Here is a 27264-nt window from a genome sequence, read left to right as displayed (position 1 = left end):
GAACATTGTGCACTGTTCTTGTGTTCTGGGGAGGTTGTCCTTGAAGATCAGCCAGCTATCCTGAGGCCTTTTGCCCTGCTGAACAATTTCCCATGAAAGCCTCCCTGAACAGACCTAAATTTGCTCTTCTGAAGTCCAGGGAAGGACCTCTGCTGTTCATCTTACTCACTTCTCTCACAATCTTCAATTCCATAATCTCAGTTGCTGCAGCCAAGAGTACCCTTAGCCTTCACATCTTCAGTCAGTTCTTCCTTGGTTTTGAATAGCAGGTCCAACAGCACATTTCCTTGTTTCTTCACTGACCATCTGTATCAATAAATTAGCTTCAGTACAGTTCAGAAATCTGGATTGTTTGTATCTAGCCATATTTGCCTTCCAGCAGATACTGAGGTGATTAAGATGATCCAGGAGCATCTGGGTCTGTGACTGCGAGGCTTTCTCCATCTGGCTATAAAAAGGACTCACTTACATTCTTTTCTTGTTCCAAATCCCTACTACAACGTTGCCTGTGCAAGTCCATCCTCCAATCATTATCACTGCAGAGAGGGAAAAGATCTGGAAGTATTGGTCTAGTCTGCCATCAGCTGTAATAGCTCAGGTGGGAGAGCGTTAGACTGAAGATCTAAAGGTCCCTGGTTCGATCCCACTACCTCCTCTCTCCATCATATTTGAAAAATCATGGCTGTTGGGTGAGATCCCCAGAGACTGGAAAAAGGAAAATGTTACTCCCATTTTCAAGGAAGGGAGAAAGGAAAACCTGGGGAACCACAGGCCAGTGAGCCTCACCTCTGTGTCTGGGAAGGTCATGGAGCACATCCTCCTGGTTACTATGGTTACCATGTTAAGGCAGATACAAGATGAAGAGGTGATCTGCGACAGCCAGCATGGCTTCACCAAGAGCAGATCTTACCTGACCAGTCTGGTGGCATTCTATCATGGAGGAATGGCTTCGGTGAATGGCAGAAGGGTGATGGATGTCATCTACCTGGACTTCTGCAAAGCCTTTGACATGGTCCCTCACCACATCCTTCTCTCTAAATTGGAGAGGTGTGGATTTGAAGGATAGATGTTCAATGGCTGAGGAATTGGCTGGCTGGATGCAGCCAGAGGATTGTGATCAATGGTTCTGCATCAGGGTGGAGGCTGATCACAAGCAGTGTCCCTCAGGGGTCAGTCTTGGGACCGGTGCTCTTCAACATCTTCATCAATGACAGAGATGATGGCATTGAGTGCACCTTCAGCAAGTTTGCAGATGACAACAAGCTGAACGGTGCAGTCGATACATTGGAAGGAAGGGAAACCATCCAGAGAGATCAGGACAGGCTGGAGAAGTGAGCCCATGAAAACCTGATGAGGTTCAATAAGGTCAAGTGCAGGGTGCTGCACTTGGGTCGGGGCAATCCCAGGTATTTATACAAGCTGGCAGAAGATCTCCTTGAGAGCAGCCCTGTGGAGAAGGACTTGGAGGTCCTGGTAGACAAGAAGTTGGATGTGAGCCAGCAGTGTGCGCTTGCAGCCTGGTAGGACAACTGTGTTCTGGACTGCATTAGAAAAGGGGTGGCCAGCAGGGAGAGAGAGGTGATTATACCCCTCTACTCGGCTCTTGTGAGGTCCCATCTGGAGTACTGTGACCAGGCCTCGGGCCCCCAGTACAGGAAGGACGCAGAGCTTTTGGAACGGGTCCAGAGGAGGGCCACTAAGATGATCAGAGGGCTGGAGCACCTCTCCTATGAGGAAAGGTTGAGGGAACTGAGCTTGTTTAGCTTGGAGAAGAGAAGGCTTTGGGGGGACCTCTTTGTGGCCTTCCAGTACTTAAAAGAGCATATAAACAGGAAGGGGAACAGCTGTTTACGAGGGTGGATAGTGATAGGACAAGGGGGAATGGTTTTAAACTGAGACAGGGGAGGTTTAGGTTAGATATTAGGGGGAAGTTTTTCACTCGGAGGGTGGTGAAGCACTGAAACATGTTGCCCAAGGAGGCTGTGGATGCCCCATCCCTGGAGGCATTCAAAGCCAGGCTGGATGTGGCTTTGGGCAGCCTGGTCTAGTGGTTGGTGACCTTGGACATAGCAGGGGGGTTGAAACTCGATGGTCACTGTGGTCCTTTTCCACCCAGGCCATTCTATGATTGCATAATTCTATGATCTGTCTTGGTATTGCTCAGCCCTTGTGAAAATGGCAGGCTACCAGCACAGTATCAGGTGCCAGAGCACTTCATTGAGAAAATCCTCACTGTAGAGCAGTAAGCATTTGAGAATACTTAAGAAACAGATATAGAGAGACTTGCTGGAAGAAGAAATCCTGTGATAGGTGAATACATCCAGAGAAGGGAGAGTTTGTACTCATCTACGGGACACCCACAGCCCCCAACAATGCAGCTGTTTTGATTTCACACACAGTACTATAGCAACATAATGAAAACCGTACAGGATGATGCAAGAATTTAAATCTATACACAGATAATTGCAGAGATTTAAAATCTAATGGTAGAAAAAGGAAAAGCTTTTCCTAGCAATAACAGATATACATCTAAGTTTCTCTTGTGAAGCACAGTATTTATATCTATGTTCCAAGACTACAAGAGATTACGTGTATTAATATGTTGTACTATTCACTGTTGCAAGAGGAATGAATTCCCATGTGTTTTTCATTCTCTTCTAAAATTATTTACATTCTCAAGAATTTTAAACTGAATAATTTGTTTATTAAATATTCAGACTATACTTTTTTTTTTTTAAGTAAAGTGCCATATGCCTAAATATAGCACATATTTTACTCTTGTAGGCCTCATCTCAAATTTTATGTGCCAGATAAGATTTTCTCAATGTTTTCCTTTTTTTTTTCCCCTGTGCTTCAAATCTATGTGTGTATATATACATATATATTGCCTCAAACACCTCCTTGTTACAAAAGGCAGGGAAAAAAGTCTGGAAAAGCTGATGTTCCTTCCTTGTTATCTCTCTGCTTTAGTCCCTATTCCCTCAGTACTTGTAATCGCTTACGTGGACTCTCTTCTTTTAACTCTTGCTGAGCCTGGTCAATCTCCAATTACATGCCGAGCTCCTTGGCCTTTATTTCCATTTGCTGTTTGCTTCAATAAGAAGGACAGCTGCATTCTCACAAGATTATTTCACTATCCCCATGAAATATACTTTCACCTTATCAAGGGTGATAGACGCTTCTCACTCTGTCTATATGTTGCTGTTAAGAATGACTACTCCCAAGCATTCTTGTAAACTTGCAGATCTTGCTCCCACCTTCTGTCATCCTGGCAGAATTCAGGTATTTTCTCATCCTTTTCCTTGGTTATCCAGACACAGCTTTGTGATAGCACTGCACTGCCCACAGTTCTCACTACTTCAACTTTCTAAGTTTCTGTTTGTTCAGACAGTGTGCCCTTTTGAACAAAGAAAGGCATGTATGGAAATGGAAATACATTTTCAAGTACATTGCTGCATCTGTTAAAATAACAGAAATTATTTTAATGTTTGATTATCACAAAAGCTAGCAAGTGCCTTCTGCACTGGAATTCACAGTAGTATTATTTTTGAAATGTGCTTCAGCAAGATTTCATAGTTCAGTATATATGACAGTAACTACAAGCAGGTGTAAAATATGGAGCTCTTTCACAAAAACCCATATGACCAAATGATATTCCATCTACTGTATGTACTATAAAATCACCCTTTGTGATTGTGGTTAATAGCAGGATTTTACTGTGCAGATGGTGTACGTTGTCAACAAGAATTCATGATAAAAACACATTAAGGTCAGCCTGACATTAGGAATGAGTATAGATTGTCAAGCACAATCTGGCAGCCAACTTAAATCATAAAAACTAATTAAATCACATTTTTCTCTCCTGTCGTGTTTATACGATTGTATGTCCCTTAATCTGCTGAATCCCAGTTTAATTTCTTGTCTTGGTGTTTCAGAAATTGTTTTGACACGAATGGTTTCAGAGGAACCTGTCCATGCTAATTCAGCAAAATCACACCTGCCTCTCCAGCACTGTGTAACAATGCAAAGACTACTCTGAGATCCTGACTGCTACTAAGAGAAGCACTGATACCTTTCTATTCCTGTCTGGAGTATATGTGAATGATGTCTAGGAAAAGCCTGGCTAGCTCTCACAGTTGTTGTAACTGGCCCAAATATAACTTTGCAGTGGCTTACAGAAGCAGCAGCATTCCCTTTAGTTGAATGTCAGTGTTCTGTTTTTAAATATTAATGTATGCTTTTTGCTTTACTTACATAGCCAATTATATAAATATGTAAGCTAATATTAAATACTGGTTTCTATTAAAAAAAAAAATCTTAAAAATCTCTCCCAATTAGCTCATCTTGTAACATGAATATACTAGACACTTACTGTAGTATCTCCCCCCAAAAATCACAAAGGCTGGGTCTGCATCTGATAGCTTAGCTCAAAGCTCTGTGTCTTCTTACAGAAGAACAAGCCAAATTTATTTCTGTGATGACACCTCTTAATAGAGATGTACTCAATATAAATTAAGCTATCCAAAACCTATCTCACCAACAGGGTTAATAATTCAGTGCATGCTTTTAGATCATTCTTCTCACATAATCCAAGAGAAACTCAAAGAACTTGAAACTTTGGATTGCCTGAGAAATTTCCAGTATGTTCTACAAACACTTTCAGAACATCTGTAACAAATATAAGGCAATTACACAGTTCTTTACTTCAAACTTAGAAAGCATCAGTTAGTGTATGCTAACTGATGCAGGTACAGATAATTAAGTTGGCCACATTATATTCTCAGGTATTCCAGTAAAATCATAATAACTTTGCTCATTTCAATATTCTTATTTGACTCTTGCATATTGTAAAAGAGAATCTGAGGATTGCACACGTGTTGGAGATGCACTCGTTAGTGTTAGAAAATGACACCAGTGCAAGTGTCAGAAAATGACTTCCTCATTTACAAAGCCTGCCTTGCCAGAAACATATTTACTTTAAACAAAACCCAAACTTGGAGCCAAAGATTTCTCATGATCAAACCCGTTGGCTTGAAAGACACTCAAAGTTTTCTTCCTCCTACCACTTACCCACTATATGTGAGTCTCACATATCAGAAAAGATTGCTCAGTACCGTAAGTTTTTTCATTAAAATTAACCTTTGCAAACTCAATCACTTTTCTGTCAAGTTCCTGTTTGCTGTCATAATTAGATTTCTGAAGGCTGAGTTGTGCTGGGGAGACAAAAAAGCTGCAGTGGGCACTTAGTCACTCCAGCCAAAAAGGTGACTTGAGTATTGGGTGAGCACCTGACAACTGCTACAAAAAGACAACAAAGGAACTCTCTTCTGTACATGTCCAGGCTTTCTGGCTTACAGGCTGAAGCATGGCTATTTACTTCCTTGTCTCCAGTTCTGGTGTGACACATACATCAACTGCTCCAGAAAAGTTTTTAAGAAGACTTTATGTAAGAAACACTGGAGAATATGCACACTATGGAAGTATGCTTTCCTTTCAGTGTTACACTTCTAAGCAAGTACTTCAGCAAGCTAGCCTTGAAAAAGTAATTTTGCATCTTCTTTGGAGGGAGGAGTAAATCTCTTGCTGTCTGGCTCTTCAAATGCAGTTTGAATATGAGTTTGAAGACTGTTCAAGTTGCCCCCATGAGGAGCCAAAAAAGTTTGTTAAGAACTGGGAATGTAATGCTATAAGGGCAGATTTTACATGCAAGGAAGGAAGGAGCCAGTTGCCAATAGATGAAGTTTCCCAAGAAGTCCTAAAGACAGGCCTCAGCTTTCAGGGAAACATACATTTTAAATTCTTTCAATCAGTCATATTCTTGTAGGTGAGTAAAGCGTTCTCTTGAAACAACAAGGTATGTTAATTATTATTGTATAAATTAAACAAATTATGACATTCTGAGAGCTTAGAAGCTTAATTCTCAGTTACCTTAAAAGGTTACATTTAAAAATATGGCAAGGTAATCTGAAGTGATAAGAATGCATGCACTATGTTTGAAAACATAGTGCATGGTTTAGCAGATTGGGTTCCAAGCATTTCTATTGTTGTGAACCACAACTCTGATAATACTACTGATTTCCATAATATTCCTGAGATATTTCTGACATACTGGTCAGTGCTGTACTAAATAGCCAGGGACAAAACTTATAAAGACGACAGACACACATTTAGTGAGCCTTGCTTGTGCTCTGGCTTCTCAACTACTGCAGATACCACATGGGAGGTGTACAACCTTAGGCCTTCGCAGTCTGCCAAAACTTCAAAACACTGGAAAAGTTTCATTTGTTTAAAATCATATTGCAAACAAAGACAGTTAAGGTGTGGATGACATTTATTGTAAACACACTGTTTGCAGCAGAAAGATATTATTTTGAAAAATACTTGTTCCAACCATGAAAACAAAAGGCAATATATGGATTTTGAGCTTGCTACTGAAAAGAGGATATCTGAAATGGCAAGCTTTTTCTTGCTCTATTCTCTTTATAATATTTTATCTCACCAAAAGTTACATCAGTGGCTATGCTCACCATATCTCCACTAAATTTCTTTTCAGTTCTTTAACTTTCTATCCTTATGCTTAGATTTGTTTACGATAATTTCAGCATTTTTAGATACTGCATTTGAAGATTATTTTTTAAAACTGCTGTTTTTGTCAATCAGCAGTATTGCTTCTGACTTGCAAATGTCAGACATATTTGAACTCCTACATTTTCTTTAAAAAACAGTTTTGAAGTATTGTTAAAAATAATTACTGTCATCTCACATTCAATAACAAATTCAACTTTACAATAAAATTTTTCATACTTTTCTTAACATCCACATCAGTCATAATGTGTGTTTATCTAGGTACTGAAGGCAGAGATTCTTCTGCCCCTAGTACCAATCAAGACGCTTACTTTTGTTCAAAAAGTAGGCTAGGCAAAGTTTATGTCTGTCCTTGTAATGCAAGGCTTAGTTACACATTCAGACTAAATGTGGTACAGTTCTTTAAAAGGGTAATGAATGCAAGGTTTAAAGAGCTCCTTCCCTGACAAGGGAACCTCAGCAGAAGTTTTCCCATGTGGATCACACTGAAGTAGTGGCCAGCTTCTGCTCTAGCCCTGAGGCCACACAACATCATGCAGAGGGAGATTTTCAAATGATTGATAGGGAGGGAGCTCCAGTGTCTAACTGATGTTTATACCTACTGGGGAAAAAATCCCCATGCAGTCAGCACTGTTGACAACCCAGCTCAAATTTCTCTTCTCATAACAGCAAAAATGCTGCTGAATGGAATCCTGCATGGCCGAACTGATGGGAAAGAAAACTGAGGCAGCACCGCAGCATGCCAACAATGATCCAATCTGACCTACTGACAATCCAGACTAAAGGTGGTAACCTCCTGCTACTCGACTGTTTCTACAAAGCATTTCCCTATACCTTGCTGCTTAGAGCTATGACTCCTTGGCTGGTTTGCAGAACTGCTGCTGTGCTGCTCTGAATCAGCGCTCAGCACCTTTGGAAGCTGTGCCTATGGAAGTCATCCTGAGGATCAGTTACTCCCAGGAGAATTAACTCAGGATTAGATCCCACTTTTCCTGCATGGCTCCCATCTTGGGACATGCTCCATGACATGTAGAATTAAGAGGCCTGAATATTTGCTCCTGGTTTTGAAATCAACTGCATAACCTCAAAGGCCTTGTGTAGTGAAGGATCAGGCTCTGCCTGGGATGCAGAGGAGGAAAACAAGCAAATCTATGATAATCTTTGCACTAAAGATTGTTAAGTGCTACTGTGTAATGTAATGAAAATACACCAGATTTTTTTGTCAGGCTTACATATGCAATAATTTTGTACAGTGAATATGATAATGAAGGCTAATAGTATGTCTCCTAAATACTATGTGAAATACATAATGCTGTGGTCAATGGTGAATAAGAGCACTGAAATGACAGCTTTTCAGTTCAAACAAAGTACGGTATTTAATATAAAGTTTCTGGTGGGTGAATTTGGAAACAAAAATTGTCAGCTTCTTGCTGATTTAGTCACCTCTCTGGCTGGGTGTCAAAATAGGTCAATAGAGCTCTCTTTTCACAACAGCAAGAAGTAAATGGAAACTTTCAGCCTAAATTAGTAGCAAAGGAGACACTCCCACTGTCATGTAGCTTTTGTATTTGTTACATGATACTTGGTGATGTTAAGTGACAGCTGACAGGATTTCAGCAAACCAAAAAACCCTCGTCCACGAGAACGGCACCAGCCCTCACACCTGAGATGTTTTGGCCCTGCCGTGTAAAACATGGAGCACCCCTGGCCGGCTCAGCCAGGCATAGTGAGGTCAGTCAGCAAGCAGAAAGGCAGGGAACAGAGGCAGAGTGGCAATGGCAGCCCGACCACAACCCCGGTGATTTGGGCTCAGTTTCTAATAGCAACAATCTCAGAAGCCTCTCTGTGCACAGCTTCATAATTGAGTGTTAAATAAAAGTGCTGTGCTGCGAGCAGTGCATCCTCCCTTACAAATTCTGACTTCATTTTCAGACTTGGTAGCCTATTGAGTACTTCAATTTGAAAATTTTTAACACTTAAGCAGGGACTGTGAAATTAAGCCATGGTCAGGTTTAAACACAGTGACTTCCTTTGCCAAGTATTGCTTGAGATCACTGTGTTCCTACTGTTTGGAACTGCATTTCCATGCTAATACATTGGTAAGATATTTTCTATATGCCCTTCTAGCTTCATCGAAAAGCTATAACTAACTTAAGTAATAAATTACGACAGACTCTATGCACATAAAGAAAAGGTGTAACTGGAATGAAGGCCAAGAAAAGAAGTGTAACATCATCTTAAAATTTGCAGCAGACTTTTCCCATAAGAGAAAAATAATCCTTTCAAAAATATAAGGCTCTCAGTCACAGAGCAGACCTGCAATAAAGCAAAGCCATCAGGAAAACTGAATGTTTTATAGTTAAGACAGAACTCAGACTTTGGTACCTGAACAGAAAGCAATGCCCTGAAAAATCTAAATGATCATATATTATTCATTGCAACATCTTCAACAATTAGATTAGATATTAGGAGGAAGTTTTTCACACAGAGGGTGACAACAGGTTGCCCAAGGAGGTTGAGGATGTCTCATCCCTGAAGGCATTCAAGGCCAGGCTGGATGTGGCTCTGGGCAGCCTGGTCTGGTGGTTAGTGGCCCTACACATAGCAAGGGGGTTGAAACTAGAAGATCTTTGAGGTCCTTTTCAACCCAGGCCATTCTATGATTCTGATTCTATGATTACAACTAGTACAAACATATTTTCTTTCGTACCTGCAAGTCTCAGTATGAATGCTGATGTTTATACCAACGTAGCATAGATTTGTGTCTTGTACAGAAATACAATAAAAAAATTTTTGAAACAGTATAGGAACAGGAAAGCAGGCAGCTGAAAAGGAGGTTGACCTACTGTCTGATTTATATCTATTGCTTCCGTGCATTTAGAGAGAATTAGATATCTAGAGATACATAGTGAGATTTTAACATCTTTATGCACAAGCACGTGGCTTTATGAATCCTGGATCCCAGTGCATTACAAATGCTACCAGCTCTGCTCTGTGCGTGCTCTGGACAAACACGTTTCATTGCTGGGTGGGTCAGTGTACTAAATGAGGCGTGGTTCAGAGAGGGGTTACTGCAAAGGCTACCTCTGCCACTGGAATTCCTAGGAGGAAAGCTATACCCAGGGTGCCCTACAGCACCGTATCCAATTGCTTAGGTAATTAATTGCTCAGAAATGTTTTCCCTGCTCTCCCCTTTTCCTTTGTGTCCGTGTGCTGCCTGTATATGTGATGCACAGAAGGGAGGAGGGAGGCAGGCAGGAGGGCTGGGCTCAACATGTCTACCGTGGCTTTTCCACAGCTAAAAGAACGGGAATATTTCTTTCTTCTCTTGCCGCGGACGGGACTAACATTAATTAAACACGGCAGCTTTTTCCATTCTGCCAGAGGTATTCACTGGGAGAGCTTTGGCTTCTGGCCACGAGAGGAAAAAGAAAAAAACAGCACCACACAACCTCATCTTGTTTCTAAATTAAGTACTGTCAGTACTCCTTATTTATTTATTTGTTAAATCGTCCCACGGCACACCTCCTAGCCGCCGGGGACACCTGCCGGCCGAGCCGCGCCTCATTTCCCTGGGCAGCCTTCCCAGCCGGGCCCCGCCGCCGGGCCGACCTCACCCACGGCCTCTCCCCACAACAGGAGGACGGAAGGGCGGGAAAGCGGAGAACAGCCCGCCCCCGCCGCACATCTGCCGCCCAGAACAAGGCCGACTTGTGTGCGCGGCCCTACCGCCGGATGAAACCCGTCTTTGTCCACCCCAGTACCGCGCTGAGGCGCCGCGCATATCAATGAGCCCCACCCCCCCGCAGCCCTGCCAGCCCCGCCTCCTCTCGCCGGCTTGCCCGCCGACCCCAGGCAGCCGTTAGGCCGCTCAGCCGTCCGCGGGTTGCCATGGCAACTACGGGGCCGGCGGCCTGCGGGGCGGCGGCCGCCCTGCCCTGTCCCGTCACTTAGCGCTGCTCGGCCCCGCGACTCTTGGCTCCGCTGCCGTTGGCCCGCTGCGATGAGAGCCGGGAGTAGCAGCTCGGGCAGCGGCGGGTCCCCGTGTTCAGCAGACAGAGGAGATGGCGGCGGTCCCAGCACCTGCGCGCTGCTTTCCGAGCCGTCCTCAGCGTCTGCGAGCAAAAGGCTTTCCCCCCAGGCCGTGGGCACACAGCTGCGTTTCTGCTTCCATAGCTCTGCCATGTGAACGCTAGGAAAGCATTGCTTCCCTTTTCCTGTGCTGAATTAACGCAGTGGGAGGGCTGACACAAAAATAACAGCCCTGGTGATATTTGCGTCACCTGCGTGCTGCTCCCCTGGCAAATGCTCTGCTGGCAGATGCACTCACATTGTGAGGGACATGCCTTCCTCCTGGAAACAGCAGGCACCTGTGCTTGGTGCGGATGGCCCAGGCTGAGTACTGCTTATCAGTGGTGCTGGATATCTGCTCAGAGCTGCTGTGCTCTCCCTCTAGGCATCCTGGAGTGGGGTATTTGTACTGAGGCCTCCACAGAATCACAGTATGTCAGGGATTGGAAGGGACCTTGAAAGATCATCCTACCCTTCACGCAATGTATTCACAAATGCACATTGCTGGCTTTATGTAGTTGCTTTGATATTTACTGCATTTTCTTTCTATGTAAGGTTAATCACAATAATCTGAAAATAAAGTGGAAGGGAACAAAAAAATAGCTGCCTTCTGAACTGAATTGCGTACTCACAATTTTACAATTTCACTGTTTACATGGGTGGATAGTGATAGAACAAGGGGGAATGGTTTTAAACTGAGACGGGAGATTTAAGTTAGATATTAGGAGGAAGTTTTTTACCCAGAGGGTGGTGACGCACTAGAACAGGTTGCCCTAGGAGGTTGTGGATGCCCCATCCCTGGAGGCATTCAAGGCTAGGCTGGATGTGGCTCTGGGCAGCCTGGTCTAGTGATTGGTGACCCTGCACATAGCAGGGGGATTGAAACTAGATGATCATTGTGGTCCTTTTCAACCCAGGCCATTGTATGATTCTTTGATTCCCATGAGATTATTTGTTGGGTAAGTTTCTGGTTTAGCAAACTATGTAACACAAAGCTGGACATAAGATAGTAGCTGTACATTTTAACAAGTTGGAGGGCAGCAGAAATAAGACTAGACCTAAGTAGCATAAATTAATGTCTTTTGGAATTTTGCTGTCATACAAAGAACAAGCAGCTTAGTTTAAGAGTGGGTTATGAATCTTTTGAAAGAAGGATGTTATGAATGTGCAATCATAAAGTGAGCGGCATTGCTTTTCTATGTGCTTTTATAGTATCTCGTGGCTTACTCTATCATGTAATTTACATTACATAATACTTAATGATCCCAGAATACTAATTCTATGAAGATATTGCTGTTTATTGAAATACATGATCCAGAGTGTTACTGAGGGTGATGTCAGCTAATTCCCACTGCCTGATTTCTGAAGAAAATGATTTTAGGGACCGTTTGTATTTAAAAAAAAAAAAACAACTACCCCCAACTGTCTTGCTGGTTGTGCCTTGCAGCGTGTCCTATTCTATTTAGCAAATAACTAACTATTTTGCAAAATGATTGAAAGATGACCAAAGGAGAGGATTAAAGAAGAGCACTGGGAGTTTAAAAAACTTTTGATTCTGTGCTGTCATTTCAGTTTTTCACTGTATTCCCTCCAACAGCTTAAACAACTGCTGTAGATGAACCAACGTGAGGAGATGGAACCAGTATTAGGAAGGCACACTGCTTTGGTAAGTCCTGTAAGACAAAATGATATTTGAATTTTGAATAAATACAGTTGTTTTTACTGCTTTGCTGGTCAGCAATATTATCTGAAGTATAGCTTGGAATATCCACCTAAAATCTTAGATACATTTGGAAAAAATACCAGTAAGGATTCAGTCAGTGCTCATGATGATACTTGGATGGTGTTCCTTTGTGAGAACAGTACTTATTAAAAGCACCTTGTGTCATGCTTGAAATTCTTTTCTGTGATACTCTGGAAAAAGAGGATATTACAGTAGTGGGTAATAGGAATGCGTGGGGTGTGATAGGGAGGGGGGAGCAGCATTGGAAGAAGTTGAGAGGAACTCAGAGAAGATCCAGCCACGATGCTGATGGGATCATAAGGAAGGCAGAAACAGAAGGGAGAAAGAATGTCAGAGCCTTACTGGAGACATACTGCTTATTCCCAGCATTTCAAAACGGGGTTTGAACTCTGAGAAATAAGTACAGAAATGAATTATCTATATTCTATGATTCCCAGGGTATTTGAGAGTGTCTTTAATGTTTCCACTCTAAAAGAGGGACAGTTCTTTTTTTCTGTACACTGCATTTCAAAGACAGTCCCCTAGAGTGAAGTTCAGCTTTGGCTTCAAGCACAGAGGTTTAGCTATGAAAATGTGACTGAGGTATCTTAACTTTCCATTACAGACAATGGATTCAGGTTACTCCACAGGAGCCATTTGAACCTTGCACTTTAATACACTGAAAGCAGGCATTCAGATGCAACATGATGTATGGTTTCTTAGGGACTCATGACGTTGGACAGGCCATTGAAGGCCAGGCAGGATTAACCAGGGCAACTCAAATGGCTCAGAAAGCCACATTTAGGCAACTAAATCTAACCTAGTACACTCAAATGAGTTTGCATTCTGAAGTAGATCCTTCCATTTTCTCAGCTAAGTCTCCAGTGACTGCACTGACAAGGCACCTTGCTCTCATTAGGACATCTGTGCTTAGGTTCTTTGATTCAGGTGTTGTGTCCTGCAGGCATACTTGAAGTTAAGCCCTACAGGCTTAATTTACTTGCCTAAACACTGGTGACCAGCACTCTTTAAGACTGCTATGCAGCACTGTCAGCTACCGCCTTGGACCTGAGGGAGACCCACTTCTATTGGAGTGACAGCCAGTCTATGCATTCAGCTTGTCTGAAGGTCTTTTCTTGTGAATTACTTCCACAAATGTAATTCTTCAAACATTTTCTGAGAAAAATACCTCTTCTAAAGTTTCGTTTCTTTCTTCCCAGAGGGAAAAAAAAAAAAGGAAAAAAAAAAAAGATATACAGCCTCAACCTTTTCTAGAAACTCAGAGCTGTCTAATACTTCTCTTTTCCAGAGTCTTTACTGGTATAGAGTGCAAATGGGAAAAAAAATGTGGGAAAGATAATGTGAGTGCCATTTAAGAAACTGAAAGTGCGAGTGGCAGAAATCTTACTGTTCTCTGAAGTTAAAGGTTGATCATAGGATCAAGGTAGAAGGCTAAAAGCATTAAATGAGTGGTTTTATTTAGGGAAGGACTGGAAATAGAATCACAGAATCTTTAGAGAAGTATGAAGAAAAAACAGAAGTATAAAGGAAAACCAGTTTGATACATTGGAGAATAACAGTAAAAACAGATATACAGATATTGGGAGTAAATTCAGGAAAACTAACAAGAAAATGACACTTTTCTAAGAAAGCAGCACAGAGAAAGAAAATCTGATACACATTGAAGGCATCTCAGATATGCATTAAGACATTTTGACCCAATGAAACTTAAAATTGATTGAGTATGAGCATGGAACAAGACCCATCTTCTCCCATACGTGTACCCAATGAACGTTGCAAAGACTTGCAGAGATTCCCCATCATCTCTTTTCTTTATGACCTTTCTTTATTTCTGTTCCCTTAGAGAAACATTCTGACAGTTTTAGAATTTCTCTTATTCTTCCATCTTTTTTTCCTCTGAAAATTAAAAAGACTTCTTCTGCCTTCAGATGACTTTTATGTGATGGAAAGTCAGGTCATCTTTTTATACTTTTCAATATTTTATGAGAATCTTGTCAGGCTTTTGAGACTCTTTAAATTTTAGGACTCAGAGAAGCAACTCAACCTTATGCTCTCATGCCATGAGAGAACGCACTTTTCCTGGTGAAATGTTTAAGTCAGACACTTGAACATCCTCCAAACTTTTCACCTTTTCACATCAACATCAGCTTGAAGTCACAACTGCTATAGATACCTTCACAGGGCTGAAGCCAGTAAAAGACTTGAAGCATCTACAAGTGGGTCTTAGGTGGGATTATCTTGCCTGAGCGTGGGACAGTGATCCAAAAGCCAGTTGTTTGTCTGCTGCCTAGTTTGATTAGATACTTTTCTGTCAGATGGTGAAGTTCTTGAGACACTTTGCGCTAAATTAAGCAGCTTAATGCCTTCCTTTTTTCTAATGTAAGGGGAGAGTTGGGAACACAGGCTATGCTCCATCTACAAAGCCTCAAAGGACTCAATCTATTAGATAATTCTAGAGCATACCTTATGAATGCTTTCCTCTGAAATACAGCTGAAAAGGAGGCAGTGGTGCTTTGATGCCAAGCACTTATACGTGCATGCACACACATGTGCAAACACACAGGCAGATCAAAACTCCCTCCTAGTTGGTGTTGTCTGCAAACTTACTAAGGGTGCGCTCAATCTGCTTGTCAAGATGGTTATCCACAACATCCTTGGGCAACCTGTTCCAGTGCGCCACCACCCTCTGTGTGAAAAACATCTGATTGCATTTTAGCAACAACGGCAAAGAATGTGAGTTTTGATACATTTCTTCAAATAAGAATCAGGAAAATATCCCTTCAAAAGACAGAAAAGCTTTTCTATAGCCCTGACTAATCTAAGTTCTACAAAGGGATAGGTCTGAATGAGCTTACAATGCCAGTATTTCTTACCACTTGGCTTTCAGTGCTCTCTTCTTGACGTTGTTGAGGGGTAGCTTATTCCTCTGAAGAAGCTGCTTAGCGTAGGTTTGGAAGGCAGAGGCATGGAGATGTTGCATGTATGCATGATGTTGCAAAACCACATTGTATCTAATGCCCATCAAACTGTTTTTGTTAGAAGTGTTGTCCTAGGTTTTGGTCTTCCAGCACATGCTTGTGGCTTCAAAATAAGTGAGAGATGGCATCACTCTGATCAGGCTCAGTCCTTTCGTAAATATCCAGTCATCTTTCATTGTCACATGACTTTGTGATAAGCTTTAATCACATTACAAGGTGGTCTGCTATTTGGTTACTGGTCCTGCTTAAGTGGGCTGGCCATGTGTCATGTGCATCTGAGTAAGAAATTATCAAGGAATAACAAAACTGTATGTTATTAACCCTATGTCCAGACAAAGCTGGAAGTAAAAACAACAGCAGGAGGGACACAGACCAGCCTTGCAATCAGAGTGTTTACAGAGAGACGGAGGACAGAAGGTAAGTATCAATTGTGCAGTGCTTCCATGAATAATTAGTTTAGTGTGCTTTTTTTTTTTTTATTAGCAAATTGCCTGTAAAATCATAGTATCTCTTCTTTGCAGAATTTATTTTCCTGAAAATTTTCTGCTGCACATTCTGAAATACATTTTTCCCCTTCATTGTTCTAAGAATTTTGGGTCTGAGCTTTGCCAAACAGATCCTCACTCTGCATTTTGAATCTGACGCCCCAAGGGCTTTGTATTTTCCCTGTGTCCATCTGCTGTCAGGAGGAGTTTCAGCTAGTGTTTGGACTTGCATATTATGTCATGTGGAGAAACAAATTAGCAGGTAAGAAATTGCCATTGTTCTGACTCATTTCTTTTTTTTTTTTCCTTTCCCAGTAAAAGGCACAAAGATAAGTGGCAGTACATGGCTTATAGCTGCCTTATTATAACTGCCTTCCCATGTGGCTGGTTGAGAAGCTGACTAATAGTTCTGATACTAGCTAATCTGGCAAAAAGATTTCAGTGGGTGGAGGTGAGAATAACATCTGCCTTTTATATCCTACACTTGCCAATGTAGGCATGTGAGGGTTTTTTTTTGTTCCAAGAACCTCTGAAGCATAGCGAAGGTAAAGATCCTATGAATTGGAACCACCTGCTTGAACTAATGTTTTGGCAAACTCCTGTTTTCCTGGAGCTGGTTCAGTATTCTGGGATATGTGGAATGGGAAAAATCCACAAACAATTACTTACACCCCATAACTGTTCTTTATGCTATTGTGTTCAGACTGGAAATGTGTAATGAACAAATGTAGTAAGCGTGAAGCACATACTGGGCTTGTATGACCATACCCCTTACTCTAGGGACTGTTGTATATATAGTCTGACATTAAGACTATATGTCTTAATATAGGTTAGAGATCTAGAGGCAAACAGCTTTCAAAATTGATGCTGCATATAACACAGAAGATTTAGTCGCTGCTTTCTTGAACCCTCAATTTGACAGTGTTAGAAATTTCAATATTTGTTTTGGAGAAGCTGGAGTGAAAAACACTGAAAGATTCTGAGAGCCCCTATTGTACTTCTGTTTGTGTATACAGATTGTATGTCCCTCACACTGAATCACTTTAGTGTAAGGGGCTTCTTTTTAAACCCAAGGCTTGTAATGACCTTTGCAAAGTAGCCCTTGCTGAAGGGTTGATTGCTTATCCTTCAGAGGGAAGACAGCAATGGGATGTCCACAGATATTTGTCAATTCATGTTAAAAACGGCAAATCTATGACAACTTGTATATACATGTTTTTTCCAAACAGGATAAAAATATTAGATATGTACCAGCCGCAACATCGAGGAGTTGCACTTCATCCCTTAGTTAACTCTGTAGTTATTTGTTGTTTTTCTTTTTTTTTTTTAAACTGTGTTTTAATATTCTATAAGGCTTATAAAACAAACATATAGTCTCCCTGATCTGAGGATTTGCAAGTCCTAACCTTTCTGAGTTCTCACACACCACTGAATGTGTAATTTATGCAAAATAAAATGTTCAAGACAGAGAAGTAGCAAAGTCTAAGCCAGAATGCCACTGAATCAAACCAGTTAGGACATTTTCCCAGGGTGCTCAGATGGTTGCTCTGAATCAGGCATGAAAGGTGTTAAAGCCCATGTCCCTACAGTTCTTAGACTGGATATGCAGTATAAGGGTGGCATTATCTTTATGAATTCTGTAAATTATGCATACAGCCTCACTTGGGATCTGCTCCGCCATTTTTAGTTGGTCAGATTTTGTCTGAGCTACTTCACAGCTGTAAAGGAACTGCAGCTCAAATAAGTTTCAAGTTAACATGTTCAGACACCTAAAGATATATAATATGAATGTGAGCTTTTGAGAGCATTGCACTTCATTTTATTAGAAATGCCTGTAACTACAGTGATAAATATTGGTCAATGAAAAAGTTTAATGTGATCCTGAAGTGTTTATTTTTTTAATTATGCAATTACTGAGCATCTTTAAACAGTTACTTTAATCTCAACTCACATGTTTTTCATCTTCCTAAGTCTGAATAGACCCCAGCACTGACATTTTCCTTTGTCCCTCCTGGTGCATTTGCTGGATTCAGACTGTATGTTGTTCCTTCTTTAAACTGGATACCTATGAATTGTCTTTCCTTGCTATTAGCAGCAGTGCTTCAGTCTTTTAATCATGTCCTTTCTCTGAGCTTCGATCCGGTGGGCACAATTCACCTCTCTGAGAAAGAATTAAGTATGTAAAACAATTAATAACAACAAAACAACACTTTGAGAGCCTGTTTATATTGAGTACTACATTGAGAGTCCTTAATCTGAAGGCACAAGGAGTACTGGGACTCGGACAAAGCAGTAAGACTCGTGTATGCCATTTTGACTCAAATTCATTATCATTTTTAGGTATTCATTTAGAGATTTGATCAACATCCTCCACGGTATGCTAGACTTCCATCCATTAGATGTCTACTTACCAAATAATGGAATAACTCTCTGCATCTGCTGCTAATTTGGATCCTTTACCATTCATGCAGTAAGTTTATTCAGTCACTTATAAAAATTATCAGATATTCTTTTCCTTTTTGTCATGAATTCTTTTTGTCAAATGACCAGGTATAACATTTTCTTATGAGATGATTGAAGTCTATCATCTGTTTGTAAATTTTCAGTATCTGAGAGTTCAAACTGAAAAAAAAAAGCTGTTTGCCTGAATGATAGGAAACATAATTTTTTCTCATGGTTTTCAGTTACTGATTTGATAGCTCAGCATACTTGAAAATTAAAGTAATGTGGTTTAAGAGCTGAGAGTGTGAAGAGTCCACCAGAAAAGTCATCTCAACCATTTAACCCACCATAATTCCACTCCCTGTTGTGGTATTTTAAGTTCCTAAGTCATTGCATGATTACTAAGATACCTTGGGTTACTTTAAAGGTTTGCTGAAAACTGGTTCCATCACTGCAGAGATCAGGTTGCTGAAGTTCTTAATCCAACTGCGGGTGCTTCATGCATTTTATTTTCATAATGGCATTTTCTTAACCAAGAAAGAAATATACATACAAGTGTTGCTAGCCTTTTCTACTTCACAATCACTTTTTACAGTACCATAAAACAAACCACCACTGTGTCGTTTTTTTTCTTACAGAAAAGTATTCTCAAGAACTATGCCTACCCAATATACTTACTCTTTATAACCATGTATGCTGACTCTTTCTTTCATGAAAGGTTTTGGGTTTTGTTTTTTTTTTCTGTAGACAGCTATTACTTGCAGTGAGAGAGCGATGGCAAATTACTAGAACTGGAGCAAGCTTCAGAAATACTAAAGATGATGGTTCTTCAGGGATGGAACAAGCAGATTTACAGAAATAAAAATTACAGTAAGAACACACAAATGTTGCCCTGGATTAGATCAGAATACGGAATCATTCAACATCTTGTCTCTAGCAGAGGTCAATACTGGATGTCTAGGGGAAAGTTAAAGAGAGGGCAAACACATGGCAGAGATCTTTAATGCTTCGTTGGTATCCAGCACATTTCAAATCAAGGACTTACTGAACCAGAAGTCTTGTCTCTGTAGTTAGTAGACCTCAATAGATTACAGCCTTCCATGACTTAACGGGAGCTGCAGGAAGGAGACTGGCTTTTACACAGACAGATAGTGATAGAATCATAGAATCACCAAGGTTGGAAACCATCCAGACCAACCATCCACCTACCACCAATATTTCCCCACTAAACCATGTCTCTTAGTATAACATCTAAATATTTCTTGAATGCCTCAAGGGATGGTGTCTCCACCCCCTCCCTGGGCAGCTCATTACAGTGTCTGACCACTGTTATGGAGAATAAATTTTTCCTAATGTCCAACCTGACTCTTCCCTGGCACAACTTGAGGCCATTCACTCTAATCGTATTACGAATTATGCAGGAGAAGAGGCCGACCCCCACCTCACCACAATCTCCTTTCAGGAAGTTATAGAAAGCAGTAAGATCTCCCCTGAGCTTCCTCTTCTCCAGACTAAGCAATTCCTATTCTCTTAACTGCTCTTCATAAGACTTGTTTTCCAGACCCCTCACCAGCTTTGTTGCTCTTCTTTGGATGCACTCCAGGTTCTCGATGTCTTTCTTGTACTGAGGAGCCCAGGTCAGCAGGTAATGCTTTTAAACTAAATGAGGAGAGATTTAGATTAAATATTGGAAGGAATTGTTTTACTCAGAGAGTTTTGAGGCACTGGCACAGGTTGCCCAGAGAAGCTGGGGAAGTGCCATCCCTGGTGTTCAAGGCCAGGGTGGTTGAGTCCTTGGGTAGCCTGATATTTAGTGGATGGCAACTCTGCCTACAGCAGGGAGGTTGGAACTAGATGAACTTTAAGGTCCTTCAATCCTGAATCATTCCACAGTTCTGTCATTCTAACATTCTATCACTGTTTTATGAACTATGTTCTACATCAACATCTCAGATTGTCATCCAATCTCTCACCAGAGCTGGTGGCAAGAAAAAACCAATTCCACGATATGATTCCCCTAATTTATTTTAGTTAGTGACCTAGGGATGAGGAAATAGTTGTCCAAAAAAGTACCAGTTTATTTCCAGAAGAAAGAAAAGTAGGTAACTCAGTGAAGTTAAGAAATTGATTATGACTCACATTACAGATCTTAACGATGGTATATCTTCATGTGAACTATTCTTTGGTTCACTCATCTGAATACAGTCATTTGAGATTACATATCTTGCCTTCAGTGTCTTCCAAAAGTGTGTAGGCCTTGTCCCAAAGGACTGGTTCCATACTTGCCAGCCCTGTGAAGATGCCTCAAATATCCCAGATATCCCTATCTCAAAAAGCACTAGATGTTTAAGAGACTGAATTGAGCCCAGAGTATCTAACTGATAATTGAGAAAGATGAATTCAATGCAGAGAATGAAGCCTGAAGGTGATGACTTGAGCTTGACTCAACTGGTCCAAACACTGGTGATTACTGAGATGCATTAGGATGCCTAAGTTATCTGCAGAGGCTTGGTAGGTGTGACATAGGACCTTCAAGAGATGAACAGTCATTCAACAGATGAATGGCAGCTGGGAGCAAGGCAGAATAACATAAAGCAAATTATAGTAAACAATGGCAGGAGACTGGAGTGACCTTCCAGAACCAGGAAGTCTGAACTGTACTGCAAGGTTCATTGAGTGCAGGGATTTATAACCTGTTGCCAAACACTGCCAATTTAAGCTATTTGAGATTCCTTAGATTTTCTGAGCCATTCCAGTGGGAGAGGTGTGTATAAGACAGAACGTAGAAAAGATCTCTGCCCCTCCTAGTGCAGAAGCTGAAGGCTAGATGTGGTACGTAGTGCATCTCAAATAATGCTAATTATCCACATGGGGAACAGAGCAGGCTGCTTCTGTGTGAGGAAAAAAAAGGCCGAACTTGCAGAAGGGAAGAACTGAAAATGAGGATTGCTTGAAGAAACTAAACATTTGGTGAAGTTTGTTTGTTTTTCCATTAAAATAAAAGCATGGGCAAACTAAGTTAGTCTTAAATAGGAAAGTCTTGGATATGTTTAGGAGAAGGTATTGCAATAAATATATATCTACATTTACACAATGCAAGGTTACTGATACTGGGTCTTAAGGAGAATTTTGGCAACAGGTAAATCAGTGTAGTTTCATAATGATTTATTTAGTGCAGTTTTTTTTTTTTCTTCTCTCTTTAGTCATTTACCATTGCTGAAATTAAAATATATTCTTAAAATCTACTTGTTTCAACTACTAAATTCTGGAACTGATAATACATCAGAAAATAAGCTAAAACAATTAAAAATTTTTTTAATTAAGAGACAATTTATTAGCTGAAGGAATGTTTTATATTTTAAGGTTCACACTTTTTTTTTTTAGCATCTAAGGATCCCTGTAAATAACAGAGTATGTTGCAATATCTATTAATGAAAGCTACAGAATAATATTGAAGAGACTCAAAGCTTGATACAAAACCAGAAACAGACTTAACTTACAGTTTGTTCCATTGAAAAAAATATCCTATCTTTTAACTCAGAGTTTTCTCCATATCTTCCTTCAATACTCACAAAAGTGGTATAGAAGAAACCATACACATATAGAGGATAAAGGCTGGGATTGTCAGAAAAAATATCCTGTCATTTCCAATCAGATTTAGTTTGTGTATTATGGTAGAGTTTTGCAAGAAAAACAAAGAAGCTGTCCTCACATCTAATGACTTCCTGATGTTCAGAATCCCCTTTGGAATAATAATTACATCCCTATATGTGTACTGATGTATCTCTGTTCTGCCTGCTCTCACTCTTGTGCCTGCATCGTGAAATGTTACCTGTGATTTATGCCAAACACTTATATATCTCTGTGCTGTATTGGTGGTTGCACATTGGGCGTCCCACAGTTTCTGCCTCTGCTCCTGGGCCCTGCTGAATTCCAGGCCATTTTCATGCAAGATTGTAAGGTATGTTCAGGAGACCAGGGGAGTTTTGGGGGCAGGGATCAATTGCTGGTAATTGAATTGTGCTCTGTCTCAGGACGCACTTGGCTGATCAAAGAGTGTGCCACTGTTTATTTATATCCAGACACATACCCTTGGGTGAATTCTCCCCACAAGCTTTGTGTGCGTATATGAATATTGCAACTGTATACCTGAAAACACTTTGGCTATTAATAAAAGTCTTTCAGGCTCTTATAAAATGCTGTAAAACAAGCTCCTTCATTTAGAATGGGAATATCAATGGAACCAGTAATGTCTGTTATATTGAAATTACATTCAAATCTACTTGAATGTTTTTGATTTTTATACTTCCTTGAACAACTTAATGAAAAATGTAGACTAGCTTTGGGCTACACATGGCATTCAATTCTTAATTATAATCAGCTCTTATTTTTACTGCTCCTATATTTATTTTGTTTTGTTTGTTTGTTTGCTTTGTAATATTATCTAGAAATCTTTCTAACATGTTTGAATGGCCATCTCCCTCGTGTCATTTCACTTTTTTACCAGTATAGTGTTATCTGGTTCTGAGCATGTAAATTCCAAGAATGTAAATTCCAAGGAGAGAACATCACTGTATAGGATTAGAGTCAACATAGAAACATGAGGTTTTGTTTCCTTTAGCTAAATGAATTGGCCTTTAGAAACCCACACTGATACGTTCCTGAATTTATTTCTGGTGGGAGGATGGAAGTCCTAAAATAGATGCTAGGCATTTCTAATACTTCAAGGATTCATGAAAAATACGAAGGAAGTGGGCATGTGAGGAATCAGCTAGAAATTGTTCTTGGCATTTCTTAACATTTTTCTCCACAATAGTGGTGTATCAAAATAACAGTCAACTGTGCTGTATCAGGAATTGTGTGTAACTTGGTAACAAGACCTCTGGTCAGACAACATCATATGGTGAATTTATTTTTGGTCAGATATGCTACAGAGTTCTGAATAAACACCTCCAGCAAGAGTAAGAAAGCAGTGACATTGTATAGCGCGTATATTATATGTCACATTTTGTTTGATTTGGCCTTTATGTCTCTCACCCTGTAATTGCTTTCTGCTTTTGGTTTGGTGATGATCCAGGTTACATAAAGAATGACTGGAAACATTTGGACAATCTCCCAGTGACTGAAAGGTAATCTATGTGAAATGACAGGAAACTTCTTTTTTCTCCCTGCCTTCTTCAGCAAACCAAGTAAACTTCTTGCTTCATTGGTTCCCATTCTCATTGTGCCTGTCAGTTAGAACTGATGCAGAGTGACTAATCGTAACAACCAGATAGCTTCCTGGTGCCTTTGTGGCACTTGGCGATTAAACATCCATAACCATGCTGTGAAAACTTTTACCAGTTTTCAGACTCACAGTAGAACTTTCTGAAGTAGCGAAAGAGACATTTTATACATCCGGGGATTCAGCTAATTCATTTACTGCAGTATTCACAGTAACTGATTTCCATTGCAACTTTGCAAAGCACATTTATCTTTACAGCATTTAACAAGGCGCTTTTTTTTTTCCCCCACCAGTTGTCTCTGGGACAATATTTTGCCCTCAACTTCAATGCCTGAGCTCAGTACACTTCAGCAGAAGTTTTGAATGTATGTGACTAAAAATGGGCACGACTTATGTTGATAGATGGACAGTTTCAAACCAGCAATCCCTAATCACTTTTCCAGACAGCAGTGCTTATCCAAGAGTAAAACATAGCTACACAAAGTAATCTATGAAGCAGTCAGTAGTACTGTTTCATAATAAATCCATTTACAAGCAATATACTGGTGGTTCACTGGTACCATGACTTCATGTTAACATTTGTCCTTGTTGGGTAGTCATTGTTTATGTCTTATTGCAGGGACCAATTGCTCATTTTGTCATCTCCCTTAAACTGCAGCATTCAAATGAAACTAAGTGTTATGTGAATATTTCCAAATTTCTGTTGTTAAAGTGCTGTTAAAAGGCAACTTTCTGGAAGGCTTAAGAAACTAGCTGTGTAGCTTGAAGGTGTGTTGCACTGCAGACAGGCTATAGAGTGGAAAAGCTCTAGGTCTGACAAAGCTTTTCAGTAGATGTAACAGTAATGTCAAGTTCTTCGTACTTCACAATTCAGTTGCAAACATTGCAGCACAATGCATGGAAAGATAAAAGTTTATTTATTTCATAGCAAAAGAAGACTGATAAAGAGCTTGTTCCAGTTCGTATTTCACTTTGTTCTTCAGACTGGTTTTAATGAGTAGTAATATCTAAGTGTTACCATTTTGATTTTGCAGGAGGACCATGACTGTTTTGCTGTGATCTAATGCAGAAATACTACCTCATATTTTTCTGCACTATTTCATTTCTTAATGATGACTTAATTTATGGAGGCAGTGAGGGGAATAATAAGTTCTATTTCCAACTGGAGCTGGCTTCATTGGCTTTCATTGTAGCCGGTGTGTGAAAAATGGTTATAGTTAGGAAGATGTTCATGTTGATTGTTATGAGGTCATTTAAAATAGTCTTCATGTTTACAAGTTTCTTTTTTTTCCTAGATATTCAGGTTACAGCGGCATGTGACATAACTGCATCAGTGGTGGTGTAACTGTTAGTAGACAAGGGAAGAGCCACTGATGTCATCTATCTGGACTTCATTAAGACTTTTGACACAGTCCCTTGTAAAATCCTTCTCTCGAAATTGGAAAGATGTGGATTTGACAAGTGGACTATTCAGTGAATGAAGAACTGGTTATGAAATTGTATCCAGAGAGTTGTGTTCAATGGCTCAGTGTCTGGATGGAGACCAGTGATGAGTGGTGTCCCTTGGGTGTCAGTACTGGGACCAGTGCTCTTTAACATCGTCATCAACGGCATCAACAGTGGGATTGAGTGTACTCTCAGCAAGTTTGTAGGTGACACCAAGCTGTATGATGCAGTTGACATACTCAAGGAACAGGATGCCACCCAGAGAGACCTATGTCTACCTATGAGAGACCACCAAGCAGTGGGCCCAGATGAGTCTTATGGGGTTCAATAAATTCAAGTGCCGGATCTTGCACTTGCGTTGTGGCAAACTCTGCCATGAAGACAAGCTGGGAGATATAAAGATGGTGCACAAGCCTGCCAAAAAGGACTTGAGGTGGATGGGAAGCTGGACATGAGCCAGCAGTGTGCCCTTGCAGCCTAGAAAGCCAACTGTATCCTGAGCTGCGTCAAAAGAAGCGTGGCCAGCAGGTTGAGGGATGTGATCCTGCCCCTTTACTCTGCATTGGAGAGACCTCACATGGACTACTGCATCCAGATGTGGAGTCCTCAGTACAGGACAGACACAGACCTGTCGGAGCATGCCCAGAGGAGGGCCACAAAAATCATTCAAGAGATGGGACACCTTCCCTGTGAGAATGGGCTGAGAGAGCAGTGTCTGTTCAGCCTGGAGAAGAGAAGGCTCTGAGGAGACCTGATAATGACCTTTCAGTATCTAAAAAGGCGCTATAAGAAAGAAAAGAGCAGACTCTTTAGTGGGATCTGTTGAGACAGGACAAAGGAAAATAGTTTCAAAGTAAAGGAGAGAAAATTTAGGTTGGATATAAGGACAAACTTTTTTACAGTAAGACTGTTGAGGCATTGGAACAGATTGCTCAGGGAGGTAGTAGAAGTTCTGTCCCCGGAGACATTCAAAGTCAGGCTGGACCAGGCTCTGAGCAACGTGATCTAGTTCTGGGTATCCCTGTTCTTTAAAGGGAAGTTGGACTAGATGGCTTTTAAATCTCCCTTCCAACTCAAAAGATTAAATGATTCTACGAATCCTTTCTTAGCTTCATTGACTTGTAAAGTAAGTTTCAAAAATCAAGGTGTTTTGTAGAATCACTGTAATTAATAGTGTGAGACATTCAGAGATCTATAGCAATGAGCATCATGAAAATACAAAATAGCATTCCATAGGAAATACAGGGAAAAAAATGAAAATTTGAAGCTAGCTCCATCCTGCAACAATTTAGAACATAATTGAATATTTAAAAAAAAAAAAAAGTTTAGGCCTATACTGTTATTTCTGTTATAAAAGTCAAATCTTTGGAGATGGATGTGATTAATATGTATATACAAAAGTACAGTATGTCTTTAATAGCAAACTGCAGTACATTCCGATTGGAAAAATATGTAAAACAAAAAACAAAAAAAACAGCATAATCAAAATGCTTTTAAATCAGGGCTTTTCTTCCAGCTTTCTTTTTCTTTCCTTTCTTTTTCCCCCTCTTTGTTCTCTTCTTTCTTCCTGTCTTTTTCTTCAGGATGAAATTTCTTTATCCTGAGAATCTGATAGAAAGTTTTGTGCTTTTTTTTTTTTCTTCTTTTTTTTTCCAAGGTTTTTTTTTAATTGGAAGATTTTCAACTGATTCTACCCAGAAGGAAGTTAGTAAATTTTCAGGGAACTGCTTCTGTATTGTGCCAGAAATAAAGCTTGGGGCTAGAGTCTGAACTGTAAGTATTGAACAAATAACTGCTTATTAATTTTAAAGCAACAATCTTATGCATTGAATGGGGCACAGTTCTGTGGACAAAACAATGAACCTATCCATAAATCTTGAGAAGTGAACAACATAAACAATGCAGAATTAATGACAGAAGTTTCTAACTTTTAAGAGCTTTTTTTTTTTTTTTCATAACCTTAAAATTATTTTAATATAGGTCTTCTGCATGCACAGACATGTAGGTCATTCTGAAAGTGATGCCTTCTATTTATTTCCAGAGGCCAGGTGAACCTCATGAACTTCAACAAATCCAAGTGCAAGGTCTTGCACATGGGTCATAGCAACCCCTGCTATCAGTACAAGTTTGGGGATGAAAGGATAAAGTACAGCTCTGTTGAAGATGATGGGATAATGGTGGAGTCATAGAATTGCTCAGGTTGGAAAAGACCTTAAAGATCACAAAGTCCAACTACAACCTTACTGTACTACCCTAATTCTAACAACCCTCCGCTAAATCATGTCCCTG

At 40.3% G+C, this 27264-nt stretch overlaps 1 long non-coding RNA gene across 2 annotated transcripts; it reads left to right on the top strand.

The window, feature by feature from the left end:
• The first annotated feature begins 9628 nt into the window (after positions 1-9628).
• On the top strand, positions 9629-26424 carry LOC109364136 (uncharacterized). 2 transcript variants are annotated; one of them, XR_014880943.1, is made up of 8 exons: positions 9629-9740; positions 12254-12322; positions 15711-15795; positions 15900-16125; positions 18204-19950; positions 22207-22266; positions 23383-23434; positions 24825-26424. It is a non-coding gene; the product is annotated as an uncharacterized LOC109364136 (long non-coding RNA). The 2 variants fall into 2 exon arrangements; XR_014880942.1 differs by having other exon boundaries at positions 18204-22266.
• Positions 26425-27264: the final 840 nt, after the last annotated feature.

The sequence above is a fragment of the Meleagris gallopavo genome, chromosome 1, assembly GCF_905368555.1.
Source record: "Meleagris gallopavo chromosome 1, MGAL_WU_HG_1.1, whole genome shotgun sequence".
NCBI lineage: Eukaryota > Metazoa > Chordata > Aves > Galliformes > Phasianidae > Meleagris > Meleagris gallopavo.
This window is presented reverse-complemented; position numbering and strand designations above follow the sequence as displayed.